Genomic DNA, 7087 nt, shown 5'->3' with positions numbered 1-7087 from the left:
AACAAAAATGGACTAAAACTCTGAAAATATAAGACAGTGTCAATTAAATATTTGTCTTATAAGACTTTACAGAAGTCTTATTCTCTTTACAGAAATAGAAACCCTCATTAAGACAGTGACGAAGCATTGCTTGTTAGCAATATGCAGACCACGATACTAAAAGCTATGGCAGCAAAGACATTTTCTGCTTATTTTTGTTTTGTAGAAATTTTAGAGTTTTTCTCACAAAGGTATGGAGAATTTTTAAAGGCTTTCTCCATGTATATTGACAAGAAATTTCACTTTTCTCCTTACATCAATTTATTTGTTGTAATGTGGTTGTGGATTTATGTATGATTAACTATCTCTGCAGGGCTAAATGGAACCAATTTTATCATGGTGAAATAAATTCTAGTCAGGTATCGTGGTTTTCAAATATTTCACTAAGGATATTTGAGTTGAAATTTTAAAAGAAAAAAAATTGACCCATGGTTGACTTTGTCATGTCCTTATTTAGCTTTGTTATTATTTTGTAGAATGAGTTTAGAAGCACTATTTCCCTTTCTATTTCATGGAATATTTTGAGGTATACTAATATTATTTATTTTTTAATTTCAGGTTTCCTAGTTTCTTTTCTTTTTTTTTATTTAAAATTGATATAAGCTTGTTTTTCCTGCACCCTCCTGACCTCCCCTGCCCCTCTCCCAACAACAGCCATCCCACTCCATTTCTACTCCCCAGGGAAGATGGAGACTTCCATGGAGAGTCTTCAAAGTCTGTCATATCATTTGGAGCAGGGCCTTTCCCCTCCCCAATGTGTCTAGGCTGAGGAAGTATGCCTCTATGTAGAATGGGCTCTCAATCTCAGTTCCTATACTAGAAGTAAATACAGATCCACTACCGAAAGCCCTAGGGAGGGAAAATGACTTCCCCAAAGTCACATGTCCACTAGGTGGCAGAACCACCATTTCCAGTCCAAGGACATTTATTGTATACAAATTGTCTTTGTTATACTCTCTATTTAGATATGGAAAAGTCCCTTAAGGTTAGTATGACCACATGAATCATATCTGATCTCTATACTATGTGTTCTTTTCTGCTACCACCACACCATGTAAGGCATACAGTTCTTCCTCCCGCTGTTGGTCTTGTCCCGCCGCCGCATCAGCCCCAATTAATACACAGAGACTCTGTATTAGATATAATTCTGTTGGACAGGTACTAGTTTCTTATCGGTTAGCTCTATCTTAATTATTAACCCATTTCTGTGTATTTCCATTTGGTCTTACCAGTGAGAGGTGGCTGGCGGTTCTGCTTTCTCCTGACTCTCCATCTTGACTCCTCTTACTACTTCCTCTTTCCTCCTTGTCTCCTAGTCCCTCCTATCTTTCCTATTGGCCAACAGTACTTTATTCTTTAACCAGTATGGGAAACATATATACATAATGGCATCTCCCATCAATACCACATTCAGTCTTTAGCACCGTTGTTAAGGGGACAATAGTTGAATTCCAAAAATCAATCTTCTCTAACTGATCACAACACCCTTCATCCACCACAAATTTTCCTTATAGGTTGCACACTATACATTATTTTATGGCTAGTTTACACAGCTAAAATTTCCATGGAGGGGTGATTTCGTCAAGTGAAACTATACATATTTAATATCACCATATTCTATCATAAAAGGAAGTATTTCACATATTTATATGATTAAAAATGAATATTCTCTTTTGCTTGTTCTTGGGAATCTTTCCCTCCAGTTAAGTTGCCTTGTCCAGCCTTGATATGAGAGTTTATGCCTTGTCTTGTTGTATCTTGTTTTATCCTGTTTGACTGTCATCCCGTGGAGGCTAGCTTCTTTCTGAAAAGGAAACATTGGGGTCTGCAGGATTATGGCTTTGGGAGGAGTGGAGGGAGGGTAAATTCTGGTAGGGATGTATTGTTTGAGCAAAGACAATTTTTCATAAAAAAAGAAAATGAATATTCTCAAATTTTGTGTGATTTATCCAGTCTTAACAGAGTCATTATGCCCTCCATGGGTTCCATTGTGATAAGCTATGAAAACAAAGGGGAAGTGCCAGAGAATGTCAACTTTGTCTATAAATAAGCATGAGGGGAGAAGTAACAATTATGGTCATACAGATTCAGTTGAAAGAATGGGTTTAAAAGAAAGGACATAGGTGATTATGATGATGACACTTAGTTTTGTAATTAATTTGAATTCTATAATAATGATATAAGAAGTTTGTAACGAGTACGGTTTTTCTGCCCACTGCCGCTGGTCTTGTCCTGCCGCCATGCCGCCAGCCCCAAATAATACACAGAGACTTTGTATTTGGTACAATACTGTTGGTCCAGTTACTTGTTTCTTATCGGCTAGCTCTGCCTTTAATTATGAACCCATTTCTGCTGATCTATGTATTTTCACATGGCCTTCTCTTACCGGGGAGGCAGCTGGCGTCCAGCACTCTCCAGACTCTCCATCTCGACTCCTCTTTCCTACTTCCTATTTCCTCCTTGTCTCCTAGTCCCTCCTATCTTCCTTTCCTATTGGCCAACAGTGCTTTATTATTAACCAGTATGAGAAACATATACAGAATGACATCTCCCATCATTTCCTCTTTTCTGTTTAAATAAAAAGAAGGGGTTTAACCTTAACATAGCAAAATATATAACATAACGGTTATCCAATAAGAATCACAGTTAACAATATTTAGTCCATTAACATTTAGCAAGATTAAAGGAAATTATTCTATCATCTATCCTATATTTGTGAATCTAAAGTCCTAAATGTATTTTATCTTTAAACCTAACTAAGGAAAACTATAACCATAACTATTTGTCTTCAACTCCATCAAAGACCACAGAAGGATAGTATATAAACTCTAGAAATGACAGAAACAACTCACTGCCTGGTCACCCGAAGTTCTTTTGTGATCTTCCATCTTCAGCCCATAGGCCATAGTGTGTCTAGCTGACTCTTCAGCAACGCAGGAAACTTTAAACTGTCTTTTTGTATTGGCAGTTTGACAGTCATTTTTCTCTGTGTCCTGTATACTGTCTCGCAGACACTTCCATGAAGCAGGAACTCTGTAGCAATGTCCATCTTGAATCAGCAGTCTTTTCTGTGAGTCCTGTATGTCCAGTTTATACAGCACAAAGTCAAACATTCCAGACAAGAGCAGTATCTTTGTCTAAATGGCTAGTCTTGCCATATTGGAAGTAAATTCCATCACGAGTTTCTTTAATGTCCATCTTCATCTTTCTTTTTTATGCAGGTGGTGTTACCAGGAGCATTTATGTCTCATTGTCGAGAAAAACCCTAAACCATTTTAAATGCCATATTCTGTAGGTCTTTGAAAGATTTGAAGAATTCCTATCTATCTCAAATACATCTTTATATATCTAGAAAACCTAACTCACCTAGCTATAAGTTTTTAGTATTATAGGTAACTATCTAAAATCTGTACTAAATTATACATTACATTTCTAAATGAGTATACAAACAAGAGGAGAAATATACATATGACAAAATTGACCTTAAATTGTATCAATAAATGAAAATCCATTCCAAAACAAAGTATTCATATCTATACCATAATTCCCTTTTTACCTTTAAAAAGAATTGGCTATGATCATTAACCATTTATAACCAAGTCTATTTAAATGAAAACAAACATTTATAAACAATATTTGGGAATTTGGGAGTCGTTCTTTCCAAACTACTTCCTGCTGACAGGGGGCGCTGTCATGGGGATCCTAAGAAGTTGCAGAAATCTTGGCTGTAGTCTGCAAGGCTGCTTTATCCAAGCTGTTTTGAATGTTGGATCACCAGCGACTCTGTTTCAGGGGGTCTGGCTTGCTCAAACCACATTAGTCTGGAAGGAATCCACAGCTTTTCATTTTCTGTGGAAACAAAAATAGAAATCCTTTTCCCCAGTGACTTGTCCTTAGACTTAAATGTTGGAGTCAAAGCATTTTTAAAATATATAAATTGAATTAATGCAGTAGCATTTTCTTTATCAGTTGTTATTTTCTCAGCAGTCAAACAATGTAGAGACAACACAATAGCATACAGTAAACAGATTTTCTCTGAGCTTTTTATCTTTACGTGGCTTTATTATTACTCTGTTTATTTTACTTTTATTTTTTCATTTTTTGACATAGGGTTTTACTGTGTAACTCTTATCTGTCCTGGAATTTACTTGGCATACCAGGTTTACTTTACAAATCACAGAGATCTGCTTGCCTCTGTCTCCTGAGTGCTGGGATTAAAGGTGTGTGTTACAATACCCAGTTTTTCTTTGTCTCTTTAAAACCATTTTTTTTATGTCTACGTATATTTTAAAACACATTGTAAACCTTTAGAGGTTTTTCTTAATATGAATCTGTCTTTACTGTAAATCTTTATCTTTGTCTGGCCACAAGTCTTTTATCTGGTAAACAACAACATTGCTAAAATGAAAGTCATAGCTGTGTCAAGCCGCGGTTTACCAAAGATGGTGGCGGGTACTTTTACCCGCCAGCACAGAAAGCTGTGCTCACCGCCTTGGTCTGCGCTGCCGGCTTGGAGATGTGGTCACTGTCATTGCCATCTCTCATACACATCAATAAATTGTTAGCAGAGTTTCTTAAAAGCTGTGCGGTTTTTTGCCTTTTATTCTGAGTCAGGAACCTTCCCTTAAAGGAGCCGCGCGAATATCTGCTTGTCTCTAGCAAGTCAGAGTCCAACCGTGAAAAATGCTGTTACCAAGAAACCTTGTTTATTTCTGTTCTTTTGTTTTTACAACCCTTTTTTAACCTTTTGTTAAATTTTAAGTGGAAGTTCTTACTAGCCACGTGGGCGCCATTTGTAAGGCTTATAGGTTTTTTTGTCTGCCGCTTGGTCTTGTCCTGCTGCCATGCCGCCAGCCCCAAATAATGCACAGAGACTCTGTATTTGATACAATACTGTTGGTCCGGTTACTTGTTTTTTATCGGCTAGCTCTGCCTTTAATTATGAACCCATTTCTGCTGATCTATGTATTTTCACATGGCCTTCTCTTACCGGGGAGGCGGCTGGCATCTAGCTCTCTCCTGACTCTCCATCTTGACTCCTGCTTCCTCCTTCCTATTTCTTCCTTGTCTCCTAGTCCCTCCTATCTTCCTTTCCTATTGGCCAACAGAGCTTTATTCATTAACCAGTATGAAAAACATATACAGAATGACATCTCCCATCATCTCCTCTTTTCTGTCTAAATAAAAAGAAGGGTTTTAACCTTAACATAGCAAAATATATCACATAACAGTTATCAAATAAGAATCACAGTTAACACTATTTAGTCCATTAACATTTAGCAAGATTTGAAGAAAATATTCCATCATCTATCATATCTTTGTGTGTCTAAAGTCTAAGTAACATATACAGAATGACATCTCCCATCAGAAGTTAGTTTTAGGCAGTTGGCTCGAGTGGTCTGGTAAGGGAGACTTCTTCCAGGCCCTGCTGCCCTCCACTGCAGTCCCTTGCTGTGCTGCCATCGCCAGGACTCACTGCCAAGCCCCTGGCAGCCTCTGTTATTCTCGCCTTGCTCTTGCCCACCATGACAAAGACTGAGAAGTCCTTCCATCAGAGCCTGGCCGAGTGGAAGCTGTTCATCTACAACCCGACCAGCTGAGAGTTCCTGGGGCGCACCACCAAACCTGGGCATAGTCTGTAGAACAACAGAAGAATCTTACAAACTGTCCTGATGGAGCACTTTTTAAACAGAATGGTCCAGTTTATCAAATATGTCAGTTTCCAGTAGTGGTGTGAATGATGCTGATTTTGGCTATTCCAAAGGACAACCTTGTATTCTTGTGAAAATGAACAGAATAATCTAATTAATGTCAGATAGAGCTCCACAGATACTATGTATAGCAAAGGATGCAGATATAGCAAATGCATTAACTTATCCTCAACAAGGACTCATACATAGACTTATAGTATTCCCCATATAATTGGAAAAAACAGCACTATGAGTATCGACAGCCTCTAGTTGCCATACAGGTCATATTTTAATTTAGTGCTACCAAGAAAGAAGTAACAGTTGGGTGCAAAATTGGAGGATCATACAACCTCAAAAATGAGGATGACAGTGACAAGTTTTTGGGACAAGTTGTGTTTAATGTCACAGCAACTAGGAGTAGGGTGTCTCCACAGAATAAATGTTGTGCTGTCTCCATTTTGTATCAGCTGGACCTGCCATTCTAGAATTATGAAGCCACCTTGAAGGAGGTGGTGTGGTACACACACTGGGATGACAACAAAACGTGCTTCCAGATCATAGTGTTCAGTGTCATCTGAAGTATCTGCCTGCTGCCTCTGCTGCCCTTTGAACCAGTGTACGGTCGCCAGATAGGGACCAGAGAGTTCCCAGTTCCAAAACCTTAGAGTGGGAGTCTCGTCTTCTGTGTAATTGCCAAATATCTAAAGCTTAATGTGCTATGATGTGTGATTTTATGGATTTAACACTGTTAACTGTCATATTTCGATGCCAACAACGTTTTAGGGAATAAATGGTACCTTGCCAACATCAAGTGACTTTAGTTGCAAGAAATGTGTGAGGAGTTCTATATGTGAGGAAGAAAAAGAAAGTATTAGCTTCTATTATGTGTATGTGTGAATATATCTCTGTATGCTTTAAATTATCTTTTACATGCTGAATGAGACTGGGTATTTTTATTGTGAGGACAAGCCTTTTCTTGTAAAGCATTTTAAAATACTAATAGGGTAATTTTGAGTGATGCAAATCAAGTATTCCACACTTATTTATCCTAGACCATGGACGAAACAACATTTTTAAGTTAGGTGAATGAATGTACACCATGTGTTTTTGTTTTGTTTTGTTTTATAATGAAATTAAATTCCCAAAACATAAATTGTATAGTTTTTAAATGTCTTGTTACTGCTTTTATTTAGCAGAATATGGACCTTAATAAAAATATAAATTGTGGAATAATAAAAAGAAGTTAGTTTTAATCTGAAATACTTGTTTTCATAAACACTATCCTGTATGGTGAAAAGTAAGTATAGATTCATTTGAGGACTTTGAACTCAGATGTTAACTGGTAAAATATTTATGAA

The 7087-nt window shown here is 37.4% G+C and overlaps 1 pseudogene; it reads left to right on the top strand.

The window, feature by feature from the left end:
• Positions 1-5564: 5564 nt before the first annotated feature.
• Positions 5565-6214, top strand: LOC127217559 (sodium/potassium-transporting ATPase subunit beta-3-like; annotated as a pseudogene).
• The last annotated feature ends 873 nt before the right edge of the window (positions 6215-7087 follow it).

Source organism: Phodopus roborovskii, unplaced genomic scaffold (assembly GCF_943737965.1).
Source record: "Phodopus roborovskii unplaced genomic scaffold, PHOROB, whole genome shotgun sequence".
Lineage (NCBI taxonomy): Eukaryota > Metazoa > Chordata > Mammalia > Rodentia > Cricetidae > Phodopus > Phodopus roborovskii.
This window is presented reverse-complemented; position numbering and strand designations above follow the sequence as displayed.